The following is a 26,198-nucleotide window of genomic DNA, read 5'->3' on the forward strand; positions in this document are numbered from 1 at the left end:
GACTATGTAATAAAGTTAAAAAAAAAAAATGGTTAAAATAATTTTAAAAAAATGGCCAAATAAATTAGAAAAAAAAAATTATTCCCCCAATAAATCCATTTTTTAAAATAAAAAAAACAATAAAAATACACATATTAGGTTTCGCCATGTCCGTAACAACCCGCCCTATAAAACTGTCCCATTAGTTAACCCCATTAGCGAACCCCTTAAAAAATAAAAATAAAAAACGAAGCAAAAAATAATGATTTGTTATCATACCGCCAAACAAAAAGTGCAATAACGCGCGATCAAAAAGACGCATATAAATATCCATGGTACCACTGAATGTCATCTTGTCCCGCAAAAAACAAGCTGCCATATCAGCATCATCAGCGAAAAAATAAAAAAGTTATAGCTCACAGAATAAAGCGATGCAAAAATAATTATTTTTTATATAAAATAGTTTTCATTGCATAAAACCGCCAAAACATAAAAAAAAACTTAAATGAGGTATCGCTGTAACCGTACTGACCCGAAGAATAAAACCACTTAATCAATTTTACCGCATGCGGAACGGTGTAAGCGCACCCCCCCAAAGAAATTCATGAAACGCTGGTTTTTGTTCATTCTGCGTCCCAAAAATCGGAATAAAAAGCGATCAAAAAAGTCACGTGCCCGAAAATGGTACGAATAAAAGCATCAACTCGTCCCGCAAAAAATAAGACCTCACATGACTCGGTGGGTCAAAATATGGAAAAATTATAGCTCTCAATATGTGGTGATGCAAAAACTATTTTTACAATAAAAAGCGTCTTTTAGCGTATGACAGCTGCCAAAAATAAAAACTGCCATAAATAATAAATCAACCCCCCCGTTATCACTCTCTTAGTTAGGGAAAATAATAAAATTAAAAGAAAATGTATTTATTTCCATTTTCCCATTAGGGATAGTGTTAGGGTTAGGGCCAGGGCTAGGGTTAGGGTTAGGGTTAGGGCCAGGGCTAGGGTTAGGGTTTAGGCTAGGGTTAGGGCTGAGATTAGGGTTTGGGGTGTGTTGGGGTTCGGGTTGGAGTTTGAATTAGGGGTTTCCACTGTTTGGGCACATCAGGTGCTCTCCAAATGCAACATGGCGTCTGATCTCAATTCCAGCCAATTCTGAGTTGAAAAAGTCAAATTTCCTTCCCTTCCAAGCTCTGCCATGCGCCCAAACAGTGTTTTACCCCCACATGTAGAGTATCAGCCTACTCAGGACAAATTGCAAAACAACTTTTGGGGTCCAATTTCTCCTGTTAACCTTATGAAAACAAAAAATTGGGGGCAAAAATATCATTTTTGTGGAAAAAAATGATTTTTTTATTTTCACGCCCAAGCATTATAAACTTCTGTGAAGCACTTGGGGGTTCAAAGTGCTCACCACACATCTAGATAAGTTCTGGGGGGTCTATTGTCCAAAATGGGGTCACTTGTGGGGAGTTTCAATAGTTTAGGTACATCAGGGGCTCTCCAAACGCGCATGACACCCGCAGACCATTCCATCAAAGTCTGCATTCCAAAACGTCACTACTTCCCTTCCGAGCCCCGACGTGTGTCCATACGGTAGTTTTCTCCCACATATGGGGTGTCAGCGTACTCAGGACAAATTGGACAACTTTTGGGGTTCAATTTCTCCTGTTACCCTTGGGAAAATAAAAAAATTGGAGACTAATTGATCATGTTTGTGGAAAAAATACGATTTTTTTATTTTCATGCCCGGGCATTATAAACTTCTGTGAAGCCCTTGGGGGTTCAAAGTGCTCACCACACATCTAGATAAGTTCTGTGGGGGGTCTAGTTTCCAAAATGGGGTTATTTGTGGGGGTGTTTCCACTGTTCAGGTATATTAGGGGTTCTCCAAAGGCAACATGACACCCGCAGACCATTCCATCAAAGTCTGCATTCCAAAATGTCACTACTTCCCTTACGAGCCCCGACATGTGCCCATACAGTAGTTTTCTACCACATATGGGGTATCAGTGTACTCAGGACAAATTGTACAACAACTTTTGGCATCGAATTTCTCCTGGTACCCTTGGGAAAATAAAAAAAATTGGTGACTAAAAGATCATGTTTGTGGAAAAAATACGAATTTTTTATTTTCACGCCCGGGCGTTATAAACTTCTGTGAAGCACTGGGGGATTCAAAGTGCTCACCACACACCTAGCTAAGTTCCTTGGTGGGTCTAGTTTCCAAAATGGTGTCATTTGTGGGGGGTTTCCACTGTTTTGATACATCAGGGGTTTTCCAATCGCGACATGGTGTCCGATCTCAATTCCAGCCAAAAACGTCAAATGGCGCTGCTTCCATTCCGAGCTCTGCCATGCACCCAAATAGTGGTTTACCCCCACATGCGGGGTATCAGCTTTCTCAGGACAAATTGCACAATAACTTTTAGGGTCCTGTTACCCTTGGGAAAATAAAAATTGTGGGTGGAAAGATCATTTTTGTGGAAAAAATATGATTTTTTAATTGTACCGCTGTACGTTTTAAACTTCTGTGAAGCCCTTGTGGGTTCAAAGTTCTCACCACTTAGGGGGTCTAGTTTCCAAAATGGTGTCATTTGTGGGGGTTTCCACTGTTTTGGTACATCAGGGGTTTTCCAATCACGACATGGTGTCCAATCTCAATTCCAGCCAAAAACGTCAAATGTCGCTGCTTCCCTTCCGAGCTCTGCCATGCGCCCAAATAGTGGTTTGGGGTATCAGCGTACTCAGGACAAACTGCACAATAACTTTTAGGGTCCTGTTACTCTTTGGAAAATAAAAATTGGGGGTGAAAAGATCATTTTTGTGGAAAAAATATGATTTTTTAATTGTACCGCTGTACGTTATAAACTTCTGTGAAACCCTTGTGGGTTCAAAGTTCTCACCACATATCTAGATAAGTTCCTTGGGGGGTCTAGTTTCCAAAATGGGGTCACTTGTGGGGGGTTTCCACTGTTTAGGTATATCAGGGGCTCTCCAAACGTGACATGGCGTCCGATCTGAATTCCAGCCAATTTTGCATTGAAAAAGTCAAACGGCGCTCCTTCCCTTCTGAGCTCTGCCATGCGCCGAAACAGTGGTTCCCCCCCACATACTTGGTATCATCGTACTCAGGACAAATTGCACAATAACTTTTGCAGTCCAATTTCTCCTGTTACCCTTGGTAAATTAAAAAAATTGAACCTGAATTATTTTTTTTGTGAAAAAAAGTTAGATGTTCATTTTTTTTTAAATATTCAAAAAATTCCTGTGACGCACCTAAAGGGTTAATAAACTTCTTGAATGTGGTTTTGAGCACCTGAAGGGGTGCAGTTTTTAGAATGGTGTCATTTTTGGGTATTTTCTATCATATAGACCCCTCAAAGTGGATTCAAATGTGATGTGGTCTGTAAAAATAAAATGGTGTTGCAAAAATGAGAAATCGCTGGTCAATTTTTAACCCATAAAAACTTCCTAACAAAAAAAAAGGTTGGTTCCAAAATTGTGCTGATGTAAAGTAAACATGTGGGAAATGTTAGTTATCAAGTTTTTTGTGTGCCGTATCTCTGTGATTTAAGGGCATAAAAATTCAAAGTTGGAAAATGGTGAAATTTTCAAAATTTTCGCCAAATTTCCATTTTTTTCACAAATAAACGCAAGTTATTTGAATGAAATTTTACCACTATCATGAAGTTCAATATGTCATGAGAAAACAATGTCAGAATCACCGGGATCCATGGAAGCGTTCCAGAGTTATGACCTCATAAAGGGACAGCGGTCAGAATTGTTAAAATTGGCCCGGTCATGAACGTGCAAACCACCCTTGGGGGTGAAGGGGTTAAAGAAATATTTAAATAAAACTTATTAAAAAAATTTAATTTTCCCAATGAAACTTGCAGAACTGCAGCACTAGAACATGAGGAAGGATTAGCTTGTGTAGTGAAATTGCTTTTTTTTTTAACATTACATCCCCAAAAGAGAAACAGAATAATCAAAAAATTATGTCCCTTAAAATGGCAGTATTAAAAAATACAATACTAAAAAATAATTACTTTTCAAAGAATATAGCAATACAAAATTAAAATGTATTTTTATACTGTAAAAATAAGAAAACAAAATTACACACAGTCAATGGGGATCTGAACCTCGGTGCTTTAAAATGGCTGTAAAATGGTCGTAGTCAGAGCTAGGGGTCTGCAAAAGGAAGCAAAATGGGGGTAAGAGCGGGATATTTGCCCTTCAAACAATTGTGGATTTGGAAATAACTTAAAATATCACAGAATAAAAAAATCAAAAATAATAATCTTGAACCAGGAGGTGGAGGTCCAAGTGGACGAGGAGGTGGACTTGGCAGTATAGGTGGAAGAGGCAGGGGAGGAGATATCCAACACTGTTTTTGTGTTTTTTTCTTAGGAATATGACTTAAAAGAACATATATATATATATATATACTGTGTATATATATATATATATTAATCTAGAATAATAAAATAATAATAATCTTTATTTTTATATAGCGCTAACATATTCCGCAGCGCTTTTACAGTTTGCACACACATTATCATCACTGTCCCCGATGGGGCTCACAATCTAAATTCCCTATTAGTATGTCTTTAGAATGTGGGAGGAAACCGGAGTACCCGGAGGAAACCCACGCAAACACGGGGAGAACATACAAACTCCTTGCCGATGTTGTCCTTGGTGGGATTCGAACCCAGGACCACTGAGCCACCGTGCCTAGAACAATGAGGCAGAAGTCCAAGTGGAGCAAGAGGTGTAGGTGTAGGTGGAAGAGGCATAAGAGGACAGCTTGTCATTGCCTCTGCACAGCCTGGCACACGAGACAATACATGTTGCTGTGCCTGCCCAACATCCACCAAATTGGCGGGATTGTTAAAAATGCTGAATCGTTATGGATCCCTATAACAAGCACAACGTGCCATCCCTTCCTAAATCACTAAAGTGTGATCGGAAAATGCAGGAATACAAGTGCATGCTGATAGACGCACTACTGAAGGCATCCTCACCTGAAAGCCGGGGCTCAGTGGAAGCACAAGGCAGAGGAAGAGAAGCAAGTCACCAATGCAGCTGGGGGCACCAGCTCCAAGGCGGAAGGGCGGTATGGCATGGCAGAAATGTGTAAAACCTCACTCTGTTAAACCTTAGATTCCTCAAAGTATCTCGCTTTTACTCTGATGAACACTTTACACACCCTTCACATACTTTCAAGTAGGTTCATCAGGTATTCGCCTGGAATGGCTTAAAATGTACAGGTATGCTTCTTAAAGAGCTCATTTATGGAATCACTGGCCTTCAGAAAGTGTTTGCAACCATTAGGTGTGTTTTGCAGAGCAGTGTTGGCACACAGTTCCATGCAGTGCTAAAAACTATTCCATACCTGTTCTAAGTCAGAATATAGCAAGAATCACTTAAATAAGTAAAGAGTAATGGCAGTCCATCAATACTTTAACACTTGAAGGTCAGAAAATTTGGATAATTGTAAGAACCTTGAATAATCCCTAAGTGAGGTTATGAAAACCATCAATCACTATGATAAACTGGTTCTCATGAGGGCTGACCCAAGAAAGGAAGAATAAAAAATGACTTCTGCTGCAAAAAGTAAGTGCATCAGAGTTACCAACATCGGAAAACGCAAATTAACAGCACCACAGATAACAGTCTTCATAAATGATGCACAGATATCAAGTAGCAGACACATCTCAACATTCACTCATGAAAAGAAACTGTGAGAAGCAGATATTTATTGTTGCAATGAAACCACTACTGAAGACCCCAAATAGGAAGAAAGTTACTTGGGCAAGTCAACACAATCACTGGACATTAAATCAGTGGAAATATGTACTTTGGTCTGATAAGTTAAAACTTAAGAATTTTGGTACCAACTACCATGTTTTTGTGAGATGCAGAAAAGTTGGTGCTCATTGTAAAGCATGGTGGGGAGTCATAACGGTTTGGGGTGCAGTGCAGGTGACACTCTAATATATTTCAAATTCTTGGCACACTTGCTCAACATGCCTACCAAAGGAAAGTGCAATAACATGCCATCCCATATGGATTGAAATTATTGGCTCCATCATTTGTATTGCAAAATGATAATGATCCAAAACATTCCTCCAAGCTATGAAAAGGCTATAAAGCCAAGAAGGAGAGGGATGGAGTGCCGCATCATCACATGGCCTCAACTATCACTTGACCTCAGCCCAAATGTTTGGAATAAGTAGAACTGCAGAATGAAGTTAAAGCACATCTGAGAGAAATCAAACACATGTGAGAACTCCATCAAGATTATTACAAGCCATTCCAGGTGACTAATTAATAAATCTGCTTAAGAAAATGCCACAAATGTGTAAAATTGTTATTAGAATAAAAGGGGTGTACTGTGAGAAATCTCAGGTTTTGAACACATGAATCTACAATGCACACATTCTATTTAGAACAGGGAAAACCATAACATGTGCCCAAACTTTTATCTCTTTCTGTACAAGCAGACATTTTATTTTTTATTAAGACATATCATATTATAGCCTTTTCTGTAAACAACTTGTAATTTGTCTACACAACCCTCTCGTTTCTTTTCTATATAAGTCAACTTCAATCTGAACATTAGAACACATTTTATTCTAACCTTACAACAGTGACAGTACAATAATTTTCTCATGACATAGATTGAAACATAAGTGACAATTTACTTTTCAAGCGCCCTGGCAAATGGGTATATTCATTGCAAGCCCTGCTTAGCTACTACTACCTGCTTAACACCATTGTTATATATGTGTTTTTTTACATGTCTGGCTGGTTAATGATTTAATGGGTGTTATTTCCATAATGCCGGGAACCTCATGGATATGATTCTCTTTCACTGCTGCACAAAAGATTTCTGTCTACTCTGTACAACCATGCAAGCCACTAATTAGTGTGAGCCTTGCAAAGGTGCTGTGTAATTTGCTTTAATTACATGTGTTTATTGTGTTTTGAGATGAAAGCCAAACTATAATTAATTTTGTAGAGTTTTACTTCATCGTCAAGAGAGTGAATATTCTTTACCTGTAATTTCCTGAAAAGTACATTACCATGCAAACTTTTCAGAATTCAACGCACGAAAATGTTCATGATACAGTTCATATTTATTCATTTATAAGTTATATTCACGTCTATAAAATTAATCTACTACCTACTCAATAGACAAATGGGGAAAGTTTTTCCGAAGTGTTGAAAAGAACATAAAGTGGTAAAAAAGGCACAATGCTTCCAAAAATATTTAAATGGTACATGTGGTAAGATGCAGTATAGACTCTTTCTTTACACCAGATAATGACTGATAGATTAATGTATATTAATGCATTATATATAAGCACAATGGCCCAGTCTCTGTTCAGAATTAGCACCATATACTTATTGTATCGCTATGATAGGATTAGACCTCTCTGTTACTGTCTCATTTTTTTCTTAAAGGGAATCTGTCACCCCCGGGAAGTATATGACCTATCACTATGGGCATACAGGTAAAAGAAATGTTACACTAGTCCTACCTGTATGCCTCATATTAGCAGCCTTGTTGTTGAGAAATCTTGTATTCGTTCCTTATGCTAATGGTTTCTTCCAGGCTCCAGGGCATGCAGTTCCTGGAAGAAATCCCTGCCTCCTGTCTTTATTATAATACTACCCCCCATGCACATTAGTTCTGACACTGGAATCCCATGCCTGTGCTCTTCACTCCTTCCACAATATGTTCATTTTCCTCCCTTCTATGGGCACTGTATACAGGGATTTTATGTGCATACGCCAGCGAATCACTGTGACCTATGGCGTGCACGATTATTGTACCATGTGTGAATAACGATGACTATGCAGGGAGGAAGTTGGAAGAGCTCCTTATTGTCGCGCATGCCAGAGGTCACTGGAGCGGAATCACCTGCACCTGCTCAGAAGATCTCTGAATGCAGTGCCCATAGAAGGGAAGAAACTGCACATATTGTAGAGGCTGTGCAGGATTCCAGTGCCAGAACTGACGAGCATGGGAGTGGGTAGTATTAGAATGAAGAGACAAGGCAGGGATTTCTTACATATATAGGGGGTGGATTGACCTATGGACCTGTCTGATGGAGAGGGAAATGCAAAGAGATGAAGTATACAATGCTTTATTATGACTTGTATGTAAATGTGTGGGACAACAGCTGGAATTAGGGAAAGATGGTGCAGTACCGGGTTTTGGCCACAAGATGGAGACAGAGAGCAGTGAGAAAAGGACTCAACAGCAAGCCTTAGGCTAGAGAAATCGCATAGTTATGGTGGGCGGAGTTACAGGACTGAGACGGGGATTTCTAGAGAGAGGAGATATAAGGAAGGAGAGTCCAAGGGAAAGGGCAGACACCCAAGAGGAAGAGAGAATCGGGAAGAGCTCAGCAGAGGAGGGAGAAGCTCAGGAAGGACAGAAGAGAGAGAGTCAGTGACTTGGAGAAGGGTTGGCCCTGAGAGGACAGCTGCAGGATGGGATGGCAGTGTCTAATGGAGGTCTGGGGTACAGGACGGCAGGACACCAAAGCATGAGTAGGTGTCGCAGCAGGGAGACTCGGACGGGGAATCGCTGTGGCCATGGGCCTAATGGCAGCCACAGTGAAGGAACCCTGGGGTCTTATCAGACAAAGGAAGAAGGAAAGTGACAGGTACCCAGGCCAGGGAGAAGAAGCTGTTGTGTCTTCTGTGAATGTCAAGAGGACACCCAATAAAGTTTGGACCTGATTGAACGGATTTCTGCGTCTGTCTCCCGTCTGTTCTGCAGCCGAAAGGGACCACTCCCAGTCGGCACACGTACTACACAAATATAGCGCACCCCAAAGCCTGGAAGAAATCATTAGCATAAGAAAAGAATATAAGATTTGTCAACAAGACAGCTAATATGAGGCATACAAGTAGGACTAGTGTAACATTTCTTTTACCTGTATGCCCATATTAATAGGTCATATACGCCCCGGAGGGTGACAGATTCCCTTTAAATTATGTCAATTACTCTCTATTTTACTTGCTTAGCAGTCCACAATGACAGGAGCTATGGGATATGTTGGTGCAATATAATTATTTTTCAAGAAAAAGTTGCAGATTGCTAATATCTTAAGCAAAAACAATATTTTTATTATGTATTTGAAAAGGTACAAAAAATATGCAGATTAATATAGCATTTAGTATACAGTATGCAAAAAATATTCCATGCTTCATTTACTTATCATTGCATTTTGCAAACATGGAACAATAATATGATACTGCAATAAAGGTTCAGTATCTAAGCATCAACAATATATATTTTACAGACGATATAGAACCATATCTCTACTTCTCTTACCCTTGAGTCTCTAGAAAATGCAATCAGTAAAAAGTCTGACAGGTTTTGTATTTCTTCTCCTTCGAAAAAAATACATTGTTATCTGTACAACAGAATCCAAGGTAGAACAGCTTGTCTTGTCTCATGACCATGCATCAAAACTCTATCTACAAAGGGCCCCTGGGAACCAACTTACGAGAGTCCACTGGGCACAGACAGCTGGCAGCTTGTTCTTTGCACTGCTCATGTTTCTGCATCCCAGTAATGTATTTCTCAAAGCTATGCTTTCAATCTACCATGAATAAAAAACTCTGTCCATGGTGTTTTTAAAGTGTTGCTTACACTGTGCTAGGCAGATGGAGTACATAGATAGACAGCTAGGCAGACAGACAGCTTAACAGACAGCTAGGCAGACAGCCAGGTTTAAAAATACTGATAGAAAATACTGACCTTTGGGCTTCTTCAAGTGTGGGGACTGTACCAAATGCAAATATATGCTTCAATGTAAAACCTTTATGAGTTCACACAATGGTAAGACCTTTTATCTGAGGGATTTTGGAAACTGTAAATCAACAGGTCTGGTCTATAAGGCTACGTGTACCTGCCCATTGGACTATGTGGGAAAAACCACTAGAGAATTAAGGGTGAGGGTGGGTGAACACCTGGGGGATATCAGAAATAAACGTGATACCCCTGTCGCCAGACACATCAATGGTATACATCAGGGTCGAATGGGTGACATCACTTTTAATATGATTGAACTAATCAAACCAAGGGCTAGGGGAGGTAATCTGGACAATTTAATTCTGAGACGGGAGTGTGAATGGATGTTCAGACTGCAATCGGTCTTCCCTAATGGGATGAATGAATGCATCTCATATGCCTGTTTTTTATGATCTTTTGATTCTCTGGTTGGTTGAACTTGCCCTTTTTCTGTTATGGGGGTTATGATAAGGGGCTCTATATGTCTGGCATATTGGATGATGCCTGTATGGCATGGACCACATTGTATGGTTGATTTGATTTATCGCATAGCAATATGCACATATTTTTATTTTTCTATATTCCTTGAATTTCTGATGTGCAGCATTATGCCGAATATGAGGACATTGGTACTACTAGATTTATTGGGGTTATCCTGACTGTGATAAATCTGACTCCTGGGACATTGTATTGCGGGCAGACTCTTTATTTTCTGGCGATCTCATGTGATGCGCTCTGTCTGTTTCTATGGTTACATCATTGAGCAGGGAGAAAACATGTGATCGGAAGGTCCGGCCCCATTGGTGATGCGTCCATTGCTGGTTACTATGGGCGTGTCCGGGAGCAAAGGGGAAACATGTGACCGGAAGTTCCGGCGCCATTTTTGATTCCCCTCCGCCCTGCCCGCACAGGATGGTTCCGGAGGCTACAGCCCGCTGAGGGGGTTGCGCGACCGGAAGTATGGGCGCCATATTGGATACGCCCCATGGTGGAACGCACGCTAATGACCCCCCTTCCGCTTTGAATTTCGAATGCAGCGGCGGGCTCTCAGGTATATGACATTTTTTGCTGCACACCTGGCTCTCAGTTATTTGCATCTTCACACCGATTGGACTGCCGGATAGTGGGTGGTATGCAATACAATCACACCGGTTATTTAAATCCGGTTTCCTAGACTTCTGGTGCCATTATTATTGAAGGTATCAGGCATGAAGCAGCAACAATATCTTTGATAGGACTATTCCTCCTGATGAACCGCTACGGCGGGGAAACGCGTTGAGGGTCCCCCATGAGACATGATAAGTGACCTTTTATTAATTGCTGATTGTATCTGAGGATGTTTATCTCTCCAAGCGAGAATAGCTGCTATCTTTGTGGGTCACATGATATCATGATGTGGTAAATGTTTTTATTGCTGTATTATCTGTTTGGTCTGCATAAGTCCTAGGGCATTCTGATCTTTTCATTACTGTTCTATCTTGGAAATTGTTTTCCCCTCTGTGATACTAGGGATCACTAGGGAAGTGAGGGATAGTCCTCGTTGAGTGGGGGCGCCAATATCGTACTATTAGGGTGCCAACCTCCACGGATAGGAAGGTATCAGTTAGGCCTTAATGTAGGGCTATGCAGCACCTTATACTAGGTCTATTTTTTGACATTTTTTCAACGTCACTGGGAAGGTGTGTTTTATGATCATTAATAAAATTGTGTTTTAAGGGGATTTTTATGTACACTAAGTTTTTTCCAATCTCCATGAATTAGTGATTTTTTCTAGAAAATACTGACCAAATACTGAACATGTGAATGTGGCCTAAATCTCTCTCTCTCTTGTAAAATATGAGCTCTTATGGTAAATGGGGTCCTCTCTTTCTGTCCTGTAGGCTGCAACGAAAAGAGAGACAGGAAAGACACAGAGCAAAATAGGGTCTTATCTGGGTAACAATGAAAAAAGACTGGCATGATGGTGCTCACCTGGTTGGGTCACCCCATGTTCATATGATCTTCATATTCATGCTGACAAATGCTGAATATATCCCTATTGTGGTTGTCCTGAAGAAGTTCACATAGCTTGAAACGTGTTGACAAATAAACCAATTATACTCGGCTTGGCATTCTTTATCCTTCCTACACGGCAGCAAAAAATTAACCCATTTGTTTCTCCATTACCTGCACTTTTCTCCTGTAGACTGTAAGCACTTAGAGTCAGTGGAGTTCTCTCTCTCTTTCTTTACAGTATAGTGTAAGATGTTGGGCCAGCAGGGTCATCTCTTTCTACTGTAGAGTGTAAGCTCTTATAGTCTGTGTGGTCCTCTATCTCTCTTGTATCGTGGCAGATCTTACAGTCAGTGCATTTTGTGAGCAATTACAAAGTTTCCAGTATTAACATTCATGCAAATTTACTCACGGCAAATCAAATTTTTGGGAAAATTGTTGAAGTTGGAAAATTTTAATTTCAAAAGATCTGCTCAACTACAAGTTCAGTCATAAGCTCCTAGATATAAAGGAGACTAAGAAAGTCATTAATAATGAATTGTTAATAATAATAATAATAATAATAATAATAATTCTAAAGGCAATAATAATAAACTATATAAATAATCCAGCTACTTATGCACATCAGCCCTTGACATTATATCCTTTAAATCACAGATGTCAAATTGTGTAAGGTGCTTACTGATGCTTTTGTTAAAATACTTGGCCTCTCATCACTTTTCCTTCAGAACCAATTAGTGCTCCCTGTGACTCTACTTGTCTGGTTGTCACTAAGACTTGAAGACCCAAAAATAGCTATTTCTGTTTCTGCCTTATCTATTCCTCATTGTAAAAACAATCTGGCACAAACCAAATGATACGTGTGTCTTTCTGACATCTGACAAATTTTCACGGTCCTTGTCATCATATGCATCAGTGCCACACACACACATTATACTGTACAAACCTTGGTTTTGCCACGTGGGATTTGAAGTCAGGTACTGTACATTGGCTTGTGTCTGAAAGGGATTTCTCTTGTCACAGGGTCTCGTTTTTGTGGATGTATTTTTTCTCCCTCTGCATCTTTACCAAATTTTCAAGATACAGCATTACAATGCAGAGGAGAACTTGTAGAGTGGAGATATATATCTCTTCACAACACTGAACAAAATGTTTAGTTTCCTCCTCTCTTCTATTCTTTCTTTTTTTACATTTCAATTCTTGTTTAAAGAGATTTATTGCCTTTCTATATTAAAACAACACCATCAACAATGATAAATGCCAGGGTAGCACAGTAGTGGAAAAATAAAGTTACTGCAACTTTACAAAAATATATTTCTAAAATGTGACATTCCTTGTATTATATTATAAGATTTACGTATGGACTAAAGCATATGAGTAAACATGTTTATTTTCAAACCAAAATATTAAAGTGAATAATAGTATAGCTCAGTATAAGTCATTAATATATGATCACTCTGCTTCATTCATTGTCTTTGGGAATAAAAAAATAGGTTAATACAGCACTCAACTACTAATATCAGTTTTGTATAAATTGAACGGAGAAATCATTAATGTACATGAGGTACACCACTCAATTGATGCATGGGACTCTGGACCCCTCTGTAGCAATTATAGTGGAACACTCAGAAACCTCTTGACTTGAGACAAATGAACAAGAGTACGGTAACAAGTCTGTATTACACAAATAAACGTAGGTGCCACAAGTGTGCAACAATTCAAGGGCGAACAGCAAGCAGGGAGACACTAGAAGTAGTACATATACAGCACTGCTGCACGTAAAGTCTCTTGGGAGAGGCACACACTAGAGAATGCTGATAATAAGACACAGTTCACAACAGGGCACGGTGTCTCTCTGCATCAGAGTCCTGAAAACAGTGAGAGCTATGAGTCTCTTAGGAAGTCCAGAACAGTCCAATATACTGCCACTGCACACAAACAAAATTAGCTGAGGCAGGCCGAGTGTTAGGCGTTGGGTTCCGGGTGCTGCACATCGGGAATCCCGAGCCTTGCCACCTTCATTCTCCCATTCCTCTCTGGCCGCATTGGAGCCTGCTCAGCAGACTTCACGATCCCGGCGTTCAACCCACACCAGCATTGTGTGTTCAGTTGCCACTGCCACCTCTGGTTCAGTTATGGCAATGCAGCCTGGCCAGCAGCAAAAGACTCCAGAGGCTAAGTCTTTCCTTTGGCCCATTGAGCATGCTCATGAGACGATCTCCCATTGGGGATCGGGAGTCACATGCTCAGGTCCTTCTCCTGTTCCGATTGGTCCATCTGGAGCATCAGGAAGGTCCCGGAAGCGCACGGCTATAAAAGGTCCGCATGGCCACTCAGCCATGCGCTAGTATAGACTCTAGTTGCTATATGTGTGGATGATGACGCATACATGTACCTGGTAAATGACTCTTTAAAATTCCCCTCCCTTTGATATTGGGTATGTGGTTAGGGAATTAGTTGCAGAATCAGCGTCAGCTAGTGGCTAGCTATAGGCCACAAGTGCTCATCACTTCCCAGCACTAGCATCCGATGGTGTCGCATGCCAAAAGGCAGCATCGTACCACGGCAGGCACTGTCGCTTCGCGGCAGTCAGTTTCTGTTAGCGGCGTTCGCAGCTGCGACGCCACACACTCGGTAGGTCTAAAGGGACGCTGGTCCTATGTCCTGGGGCCAGAGTCCTGTGACCATATACCAAGCGGTCTTCTCCCCGAGCGCTGTGAGTGTGAACAGGCTCAGCATTTGTGTATTAGCGTTAGTGCGGCTCTGTGCGGTAACAGAGTTCGCCCAACGCACACCGGGTGACATTTAACCGGCGTGTGTCATGCCACCATATTTAGCATCCGCCATTACTTAGCAGCAGCATACCAACTCTGCACGGTGGACACCGGGCGGCAAACGCGCCTACTATTATTTTATAATTTGGTGCGTTCCGCCAGCCCTAACACCGAGCTTACATGTCCTAACTGTGTCAGACTGAGGCAGATGTAGAGAACACACACACAGCTTGTTGCAGGTGCAACACTGAGATCTGGAGAGCTTTGCTAGAAGGACTGAACTGGATCTTCTGGAGAGTAGCAGTCTACTTGCAGCACAAAGCCAGGGATTCCAGCAGAATACACAAGCATGGACTGGAACGCAAACTAAGGTTATAAGGCAGGGAAGGCAGATCACATGAGCAGGTGTGAGGCAGCAGACGCCATCTTGCAAAAGGTCTATAAAGCACAAAAGATGAACAGGGAATTCAGAGTCCTGACACCCTCTCTTGTGATAGCTTGGCATTCCAGTGACACCCAGAGATCATACATTTCCCTCCTTTATACCTTTCCTCCCAGAGGTATTTCTCTGTTAAACTAAGGCTGGTTTCACATTAGCGCTTTTTAAGCGCACGCACGGCCGGGGGTAGCTCTGCCCCCGAGCCGGCTCTCTGCCTGGTGTGCCCGCCCCTTGCTTGTAGCGCCGCCTCCTAGCGCACAGCAGCGCCTGCGATCGGCGCACCCTATCTTTAGCATAGGGTGCGCAGATCGTGCGCAGGCCGTGCGCTAGTTGCGCTTTGACCTGCGCTGCGCACTTTTGACGGTGCGCCGTGCGCGCCAAAATCAAACTTTTCGGATTTTGGCGCGCACGGCGCACCGTCAAAAGTGCGCAGTGCAGGTCAAAGCGCAACTAGCGCACGGCCTGCGCACGATCTGCGCACCCTATGCTAAAGATAGGGTGCGCCGATCGCAGGTGCCGCTGTGCGCTAGGAGGCGGCGCTACAAGCAAGGGGCGGGCACGCCGGACAGAGAGCCGGCTCGGGGGCGGAGCTACCCCCGGCCGTGCGTGCGCTTAAAAATCGCTAATGTGAAACCAGCCTTAGTGGTGATGGCACTTCACTGGGATATGCCATCACTAACTGAAGTAAATCTAAAGGTAGGTGCACACAACTATTTTATTTCCATCAAAGAAAAAGGGTCAAATTATTCTGATCAACTCTGATCACAGTTTGATCAGAGTAGCATCTGTTTTTCTCATCGGTGGAGACAAAAAATAAAGGTTATCCACCCTCTCCATTCTATCTGTCCTTAAAAATCAGATTGCATTTGGATCTCATCCAAGTGTGGGACAGTGTTTATCATAGACCCATCGACTTGTACTGCCTCTTTTGATTCGACATTAGGATCAAAATCGGACACATGCACAGCCCCATAGAATATCCATGAAAACCACAGATAGCACTCATCTGATACAATCGGTTGTGTGCATGAGCTCTTACCTGGAAGATTCTCACAGATCCTCAGGATGAAGAGACAAGGCACTAGGTTGATTAATTAATTTTTCATATGTATCAGATCTTCAGCTCACCAATTAACTGTAAAGGTTTCCACAGAAACCTGTTTACTATCGCGCAGCCAGTGTCTAGTTCATTGTGCCCATTATTATTCGGGAAGCTTGAATCTGATGTCAAGTTTCCTTTAAGATATTAATGGAGGGGCTGCTTGGTTCCATAGTCACCTAGTTTAGAAATTGCTTGCACTCTCTTCCTTTCTCTTTTTCAGCTCTGATTCTCACATATGAAAGCCAATGATTTAATTGCTGCATCTTCACAGATGTGTTTAACTTTTGTTGAAATTGCTCAAAGTCCTCAATTTCTCACAATAGATATTTATTAGTGTCATGATCATACTAGTAAAACTCTTGAGACTTAAGAGGCTGTAATTTACATCACATCACCAATAGCTATACCATGGAACATATAGCATTGTCATCTTTTGACAGAGTATCTTGATATCATGTTTTATTTGTTTTCTTTAAAAAATGGCTAATTTTGTGCTACACATCTTGGGATATGTTAAGGAAGGAGAAAAGATAAGGAAGGAGAGCTCTGCATAGTTGTAGTCAACATTTTTTAATTAAAAAAGCCATTTTCTTCAGAAAAAGTGAATATGTTCCATTTAGAGATGGGTGGATTCCTGGATCTTTGGGTCCAGCAGGTTTGACCAAACAATTAGAAAAGAAGTTTGGGTACCAGAACAGTACCCAAACCCGAACACAAACCTGGACCCCATTCACTTGAACGGGGGGCCCAAACATTCGGTGTTTGTCACACTATCATGTGCAGAAAACAGTGTGGGTGTATTTTATATAACCAGCAAGACAAAGCTGACAGTTGTGGGCTGAAACCCTCAGCTGTCAGCTTTAGCAAGGTTAGTTATCAAGAATAGAGGGGTCCCAATGCCATTTTTTTTAATTGTTTTATAAAAAATATTTTAAAAAGCATGGGGTCCCCCCATTTTTGACAACCAGCCAAGCAAAAAGTAGACAGATGGGGGCTGGTATTCTCAGGCTGCTAAAGGGCCATGGATATTGGCAGCCCAGCCTAAAAATAGCAGCCTGCAGCCACCCAGAAAAGGCGCATCTATTAGATGCACCCATTTTGGCACTTTGCCTGGCTCTTCCCACTTGTCCTGTGGTGGTGGCAAGTGGGGTTCATATTTGTGGGGTTGATGTCACCTTTGTATTGTCTGGTGACATCAAGTCACTAAGTTATTAATGGAGATGCATCTATAAGACATCTCTCCATTACTAATCCTACAGTTACTGTATATTGCAAATAAGCACAGAGCCAAAATAATGTCTTTTATTTGAAATAAAAGTCAACACACTTTTACTTTTTTATTCAAAAATAACAGTTATATTCAATTAATGCCCATTTCCCTGAAACCATGGTCTACTGTAAAAAAAAACAACAGCAGGCATAGGCTGATTTGAGTAGTACTTGCATCAGACTATGCCAGTGACTGGAGTTAAACTTGTTATCTCCGTTCGCAACTGTGAGCTTATGCTGTCCTTTGACAGCGTCGGAACCGCTGCTGTCTGATCAGCGGCAATGACTTTATTACCGATCAGAGGCAGTGTTTGCCACGCTATCATGCACGTGACAGCGTGGCAAACACTGGATGTCCTGGTACTGTTCTGATACCGGAAAGATGTATATCTTTGTACCGTGTTAGCCAATGGATAGAATATTGTTCTGATACCAGAACCCAAACTTTTTTTTAACTGTTCGGCCAAATCCACGGGACCCAAAGATCAAGGGGTCAACCCATATCTACCTGTCAACATACTTGCCGTCCTTCTAAAAAAGAAATAATGAAGTAACACAGTGCATGAAATGTAAAGAGAAAAGGCACCCTAATACTTGATCAACCTTTGTCAATAATGACAGCCTTCAAACCTTCTTTGTAGCCACCAGTGAGCTTCTTGCATAAGCCTTCTTCCACTCTTCTTCTGCAATTCTCTCAAGGTCATCAATGTTTGCATGGTTTCTTATTCCAAAAGCAGATTTCAACTCTTTTTAAAGACTTTCGATTGCATTGAGAACACAGCTTATTGCTGGTCAGTTTAAGCTCATTTTTCTCATCTTGACTACTTTTTTGTTGTGTGCTTTGGGTGATTATTAGGATAAAGGGGCCATTGTCTTAGGGCCCCGTCACACATAGCGACTCACCAGTGATCCCGACAATGATATCAACTTGTCAGGATCACTGGTGTGTCACTACATGATCGCTGGTGAGCTGTCAAACACACAGCTTCACCAGCGATCAGCACCAGCGACGCTGAGCGGACGCATCGCTGTGTACGTTAGTTACCAGCGAGCTGATCCAGGGAGCTGGTAACTAAGGTACACTTCGGGTTTCTAAGCACCACATGCTGCTTAGAAACTCGACGTTTACCTTGGTTACCAGCACGCTGATCGCTGGTCGTTGCTCTCCCGCCTGCCACATGCAGCAATGCGTGCTGGCCAGCAGGAGACCAAAGACCCAAAAAAAGTCCTGATGTTTCATCAACGATCAGCGATACCCGGCAGGGGGGCCGGTCGCTGATAGCTGTCACACACAGCGATCTCGCTGGTGAGATCGTTGTTGCGTCACAAAACATGTGACTCAGCAGCAATCTCCCTAGCGAGATCGCTATGTGTGACGGGGGCTTTAGTCTCAAAACCTTATATTCTTACAATTTTGCATTAGAATAATAAGAAAATCCTGATTCCTTTGTTCATGTAATACACTGAAGTCCTCCAGTTCAATTGGCAGCAAATCAGCAGCCACAATATTATGGATACTCCACCATGTTTCAGAGTATCTATGGTGGACTTTTCTTTAACCCCTTTCATCCATTGGACATAATAGTACTCCCATGCCGGACTCACCCTGTTTGGTGCTGGCTCTGGCACTGAGCCCACACCTTTCCAGGCACATGAGAGCTGATTTATACAGATGACATGTGCCCACAACATCCATGTGTGGAATCGTGATCCACCGGTGACTGAAAACTAGTTAAATGCTGCTGTCAATCTCTGACAGCGGCATTTATCTTGCGCTTACCAGAAGCGAGTGCTAATCCTGCCCATTGGTGTAGCTGTCACATGATCGCAGATCAACGATGGGTCAGCATGACAACCAGAGGTCTGCAGCAGATCTCTATGGTTATCATTGCCAGATTTCTATGAGCACCACCTCATGGGTGGTGCTCATAGCAAGTGAGCATTTCTGCTACACACAAGGGATCTGAACATCGCCTGTGTGTAGCAGAGGCGATCAAAGTACTGCAGCTTCTAGTCTTCAATGGAGACTATTGATGCACTCAAAAATAAAAAAAGTTTTTTAAAAATACTAAAAAAAATAAAAAAATATAAAAGTTCAAATCACTCCTCTATCGCCCCATTCACAATAAAAGAAATTTAAAACAAAATCAAGTTTACACGTTAGGTATCGCCACTTTCAGAATCGCTCGATCTATAAATATAAAAAGAGAATTAACCTGATCACTAAATGGCGTAACGAGAAAAAAAACTAAAAAGTCAGAATTGCGTTTCTTTTGGTCACCGCTACACTGCAATAAAATGCAATAACAAAAGATCTCATTTTCACCAAAATTGTATCAATAAAAATGTCAGCTTGGCGTGCAAAAAAAGAACCCTCATTTGGCCACAGATCACAAAAGTGGAGACGCTACAGGTCTGGGAAAATGGCAATTTTTTATTTTTTGCAATTTCACCGCACTTTGATTTTTTTTCCCATTTTCCAGTACACGATACATTAAAATCAATAGTATCATTCAAAAGTACAACTTGTCTCGCAAAAAACAAGCCCTCATATGGCCATATTGACAAAGAAATAAAAAAAAGTTATGGCTCTGGGAATAAGAAGAGCAAAAACGGAAATTCAAAAACTGAAATCCCCCTGGTGATTATGGTGTTAAAGACTTCATTTTTTTCTGTATGCAATGCCGAAGAGCTTCGGTTTTAATCTCTCTGACATGGACGTGTTTTGTGGAACCACTGTGCCACGGACCGCAGAGAGCCTGGAGGGGGGTGATGAAGCGATCACCTAGCTGTTCACTAGAGACTCTTATGGTGAGGTTAGACTTGGCTCCCAATGAATGCCAGGTGCCACTCCAGGACAGACCAACGGTCGCGCAGCTCCTGGACCCAGAAGGACAGAAGGGATGGAGCAGCAGGCAGAGCTTGCATCAGAGTGCGGCCGACCAAGTTCGTATCTGAGTGCAGCAGAGTTTGTGTCAGTGTGCAGCAGACAGGGTCTGCATCATCAGTGTTCAGCAAGCAGGATCTGCATCATAGTGCAGCAGGCAGGATTTGCATCAGAGTGCAGCAGGTAGGATTTGAATCAGAGTGCAGCAGTCAGGATTTGCATCAGAGTGCAACAGTCAGGATTTACATCAGCGTGCAGCAAGCAGGATTTGCACTAGAGTGCAGCAAGCAGGACTTGCACTGGTATGTGACCTTACACAACATAGACTGTAAAAAGGAAGGTTGCTCAGGCACCTCCCTAGTGGGGAGGAAACAATGAATACATAATGTCCTACAGCCATTGGCTAGGGAGAAAATAGCAAGTGCATACACTGCCCCTTTAAGAGGGCGGGAGCCCACGCACGCATGCCCAAGGACAAGGTAGAAAACTGTCTGGAAGCATGCAGAGCATGGGGAAGGGAAGAACTGTCTGCAGCATTGGGGAGTGAAGAGACACGCCGGAGACCATGCCTGTCAGAGCATGGATCCAGCGTGGTGCTAACACTCTCCATGTAACATTTTCCCTGAAGGATTGTCTCTTCAGAGAGGGAGAAAACTAGAACTCCAGTGCCACCTAAAGGAAGTAGCAATCCTAGAAGTCAATGTCTGCCCTTTAACAAGCCTTGTCACATGACTTAGGATAAAAGCCAAAACCAGAATCTCAATTTGCAGACACTTCTTTCGGGGTGCTGCCCCTCATCAGTGCAAAGTGTGAGATCTGGTTTGGCTGTGTGAGAGGCGTCTGACCAGGATTGAAGAGGTATCATTTCCCCTTGTGGAGAGTGACATGTCAAGCATGCTGAGATGAGAATTTTAAGCAGCAATGCTCCTCCGGGAAATGTGCAATTTGTCTCTTCAGAGAGGGAGAGGACTAGAACTCTAGTGCCACCTATAGGTATTAGCAATCCTAGAAGTCAATGTCGACCCTTTACCAAGCCTTGTCACATGACTTAGGATAAAAGACAGATGCCTCTCACACAGCCAAATCAGATCTCACGCTTTGCACTGACAAGGGCCAGTACCCCGAAACACAGTGTCTGCAAATTGAGATTCTGATTTTGGCTTTTATCCTAAGTCATGTGACAAACAAGGCTTGTTAAAGAGACAAACTGCATATTTCCCAGAGGAGCATTGCGGCTTAAAAATCTCCTCATCTTGGCATGCTTGACATGTCACTCTCTGCAAGGAGAAACAATACCCATTGGATCCCAGAAGGATTGTGATTTTTCTATGCAGCATTTGATAAAGCTTAGTATATCTTTTTATGCCTTCCTTTAAGAACTGTGGCCCTAATTGATCCTCACACATGCAGACCTGTTTTACTCAGTATGCAGCATTTTATGAAGATTGAAACCAGATGTGTTCATCTCAGCCTGAAGGTCTTTTGATCTTGTATGTGGTTTCTTTGTTACAGTTTGCACAAACTTTCTTAGGCTTCCCTTTTCAACTTTCCTCTTCCCATCATCAAGTCCTGGATTGAATACTGTCTTTTGAGCAGCTAACATCTTGATATAATGTTCAAACTGTTGAATTGCAGATGTCAAAGTCTTTGATATAGTCTTCTTTTAATCGAAAGACTGCTTGTTCTTGGTGTTAATAGAATTTCTTATCTGCTCAGACAGTTCCCAAGTCTTTGCGATTGTAATAGAGTAACAGGAAATAAAATTGGTCTGGTTAGGGTCCTTTTACTCTTCCCATGTTTTTTGCGGCCTGTTTTTGCGGGCCTTTTTTGTGGGTAATATTGCTGTTATTTTCATGGTCTGCCGCAAAAACTGGCTGCAAAAATCTTCTCGGATCGACGTTTTTCTGTTTTGGATTAAGTTTTGAAAAGTTGGAGGCACGATCCCATTAGTAGTAGTCCCATTAACTGATGCCTGTGACCGGCGGTAAACATTTACCTCCGATCACAGCTGCTGGCTCACGCTGTCATCTGAGCTGCAACACTCTGACAGGAGGTAATGATCTTAGCGCTGATCAGAGCCAGTGATTGCTGTGCTATCATGTAGATGACAGTGTGGCAAAAAATGGATATTTGGGCCTCCCATTCATCTGAATAGGGTCCGGGTTCGGGTACTTTTCTGGCACCCAAAATTTTTTGAACGTTTCGTCCAAACCCGCCAGGCCCGAACATTCACGAGTTCCCCCATCACTAGTGATCACTAATAAAGTTGTGAAAGGTAAGATTAATTTATTATCACAGGTTAGTCTAATTTTGCTCTTTGTATTAAATTGAACACAGTGTTTTCAATTTTATATCCTTTTTTTATTGCCAAGATTTTTGCAGTTCCATTAAACACTGTACTTCAGGAGTAGAGAAGAGCATGCATGTTAAGTTATGGGATCATACCAATCACCTAGTGTCCGGTGAATAACTCTGATCATGGACTTTTCCTGGAAGTCCTGTTTACAGTTTGGGAGTCCGGGGAGGAGACAGAGAGAGAGAGAGATTTTACAGCTCCAAAGTTCAGGAGCCCATTGATATCAATGGGGTTTGGGTTCAGATTCATGCAAGGGTACAGGTCTAGTGCTCATCCCTATTCAGGAGGTACTTTATATGGTATATTCTATACTCAGGGTTGCCCTTAATGTTGACTATAACCTTACAATAAAGGTCCTGGATGGCCTATAATCAAGCATCTCCTCATATTTTAAACCGATCAGAGATTTTATCCAGGATTTTCACCAAAAAATGAAATTATTTTTATTATATACCCCTAGAACATATCTTGCTGTTTTTTTTGTTGTTGTATTTGTTATAATCACTGTAAACCCACTTTATGTTGTGGCTGAAAAAGCAACTACATTTGTACACACAAACCAAGCCATACTCGTATGAACACACAATTTACATTTTCACATGTAATTAGGGTATGACAAGAAAATAGACAATCATAATGGGATAATATAATCTTCATTAATCTTTTTCTCTAATAAAATGCTATCATAGAGCTCCTAAATTGAATTATTATTACTCTATTGTAAGAAGAGATAGCTAGAATATACTGAATGTGGGGGAAAAAGTCCACATCTATACCATAGATATGCTTTTAATAGCATTTAGAAAGAAACATGTACAATATGTTGAGAATAATTTTGCATAAAAATAGCAATTTCCATCTCTGAATGCTACTACTCAGGACATGGAAAAAAAAGAACTTCATCTACTAAACTAAACATAAAGATTATAACCAGATTTTTCACCTTTCCCTAGTTACTGTCAACAATTTATGTCCATTAGTAAACCATAGCACAAGATTTTCTCATTAAGAGATTCTTATGGGATAGTGTGAACATCTGTTCTGGAAAAGGTTCAATCATTAACAAAAAAGTCACTACTAGCTGAGTGGGACTTTTATAGTATCAATGTCTCGCAGGAACCTTGCTCTCTGTTGCTATATTGCTGTCATCTCATTTAAAGCCACAATCTACCCCAGGACTTGACAACCTGTCATCTTCGGTGAGAAGCAGAGGTAAAGACATCTTAGATAATGCCAGGAAACAGGTTTTTTGTGCTTACTAGACTATTTGCTAGTGGCAAGGCTTGCCTTTTAATGTTTATAAAACATAAAAATTGTGACTACCACTTATTGATGCCTCTCAAGCATTAAGGTCCCATCACACTGATTTTGTGACGCCACAGCGATCTCGCCAGCGAGATCGCTGTGTGTGACGGGGATCAGCATCCGGCCCCCCCGCCGGGTATCGCTGATCGTGTACTATCGTCCTGGGCCGTTTTTTGATCGCTAGTCTCTCGCTGGCCAGCGCGCATCGCTGCGTGTGGCAGTGAGAGACCAGCGATCAGTGACGCTGGACGCTGGTTTCCAATGAAAACATCGGGTATCTAAGAGCCGCACGGCTCTTAGAAACCCGCTGTTTACCTTAGATACCAGCGTGCACGCTGATTTCCAAGGTAAACAGCAGGTATCAAAGAGCTACGCGGCTCTTAGATACCCAATGTTTACATTGGAAACCAGCTTGCTCGCTGGTCCTGATCGCTGGAGGGGCTGTCTATGTGACAGCTCACCAGCGATCAGCCTAACGATGTCCCAGCGATCCCATCCATGTCGGATCGTTGGTGGGATCGCTGGGACATCATTATGTGTAACGGGGCCTTTACTGTGCTAGATTGTGATCGTCTTTATTTTTCATTTCTTCGAAGTAGTAATCTTACAAAGTGAAAAGCAGTATAGATAAGAAATGTTTAAGTATTCTATTTTTCAAGCATGAATGCATCTTCTTATAAAACTATGCATTCTTCGCTTGGAAGTCAGAAACATCTGATAACGCTCTCTTCTAGTCACCTGACCACTGAAGCCAAAGAGAGGCTGCAGTGGTCATCTGAGTTCTCAGTGGCGAAGGCATCATTTCCAGAGTTCTGTAGGGTCCTTAAATCTTTAAATGGATTCACCATGCTTTCTAAAAAAAAAAATTGTCATATAGTCATAAAAAAAAACTAAGTACACCCTCTTTGAATTAAATTGCTTTACGTATCAGGCCATAATAAAAAAAATCTGGATCTTATAAGGTCCTAAAATTACCGTATTTTTTTAGCTAAAAGACACACCGGACCATAAGACGCACTTAGGCTTTAGAGCAGGGGTGGGGAACCTTTTTTCTGCCAAGGGCCTTTTGGAATTTTATAATAGCGTTCGGGGGCCGTATATAATTATTAATAATGTTGAACGAGTATACTCATTGCTCGGGTTTTCCCGAGCATGCTCGGGTGTCCTCCGAGTATTTTGGCGTGCTCGGAGATTTAGTTTATGTCGATGCATTTGCATGATTTGGGTGGTATATGGAGTATACAGGACATGGGGGGTGCATGGGACCTGAGGTACCGTGATTACCCTGCACACTGCAGCCATCCCCCCAGTGCAGCCGTCTCCCCAGTGCAGCCGTTTCACCCTCACTACACCGCTAATCATCATACCTAGCTCTGATACTCCGCTCCTATCACCCTCACTACACCGCTAATCATCATACCCAGCTCTGCTACTCTGCTCCTATCACCCTCACTACACCACTATCCATCATACACAGCCCTGCTACTCTGCTCCTATCACCCTCACTACACCACTATCCATCATACCCTGCTCTGTTACTCCACGCCTGTCACCCACACTACAGCACTATCCATCATACACAGCTCTGCTACTCCCCTCCTATCACCCTCATTACACCACTATTTGTCATAACCAGCTCTGCTACTCTGATACTATCACCCACACTACAGCAATATCCATCATACCCAGCTCTGCTACTCCGCTCCTATCACCCACACTACAGCATTATCCATCATACCCAGCTCTGCTACTCCACTCCTATCACCCACACTACAGCACTATCCATCATACACAACTTTGCTACTCTCCTCCTTCACCCTCATTACACCATTGCACCACTATCCATCATACCCAGCTCTGCTACTCCGATCCTATCACCCACACTACAGCACTATCCATCATACCTGCCCACCTCCCGCACACCCACCTGCCCTGCCTGCCACACCACCTACCTCTTCTTAGCGATGGAAGGAGCTGCTGTGGCCGGCCTGCAGCCTGCAGGTATCTGGAGAAGACCTCAGCCTGTGCTGAGAACAAGCAGACACTGGGGAACCCTCGGCCGCCTCAATGCTTCCAAGTTGTCCAGAGGAGGGGGGCCGAGGGGAGAGGTCACAGTGAGGGTACTCTGTGACATCCCATCAGGCAGCGCGAAGGCCGTTATTAAGCAACCTGCCAGGGAAAGAGGCGGGAAAGATCATCACGTGGGACCCCTGCAGCAGCTGGAAGACTTGTTAGGGCTGTCCGAATGCACCAAATTATAAAATAATAGTAGGTGC

The 26,198-nt window shown here is 42.2% G+C and overlaps 1 protein-coding gene across 2 annotated transcripts in view; it reads left to right on the forward strand.

The window, feature by feature from the left end:
* Positions 1-26,198, forward strand: part of LOC141088891 (chemokine-like protein TAFA-2) — a 422,827-nt gene that overhangs the window by 64,296 nt on the left and 332,333 nt on the right. The gene's annotated exons all lie outside the window — the stretch shown is intronic.

The sequence above is a fragment of the Dendrobates tinctorius genome, unplaced genomic scaffold (assembly GCF_039654945.1).
Source record: "Dendrobates tinctorius isolate UK_male_01 unplaced genomic scaffold, ASM3965494v1 ptg000042l, whole genome shotgun sequence".
Classification (NCBI taxonomy): Eukaryota; Metazoa; Chordata; class Amphibia; order Anura; family Dendrobatidae; genus Dendrobates; species Dendrobates tinctorius.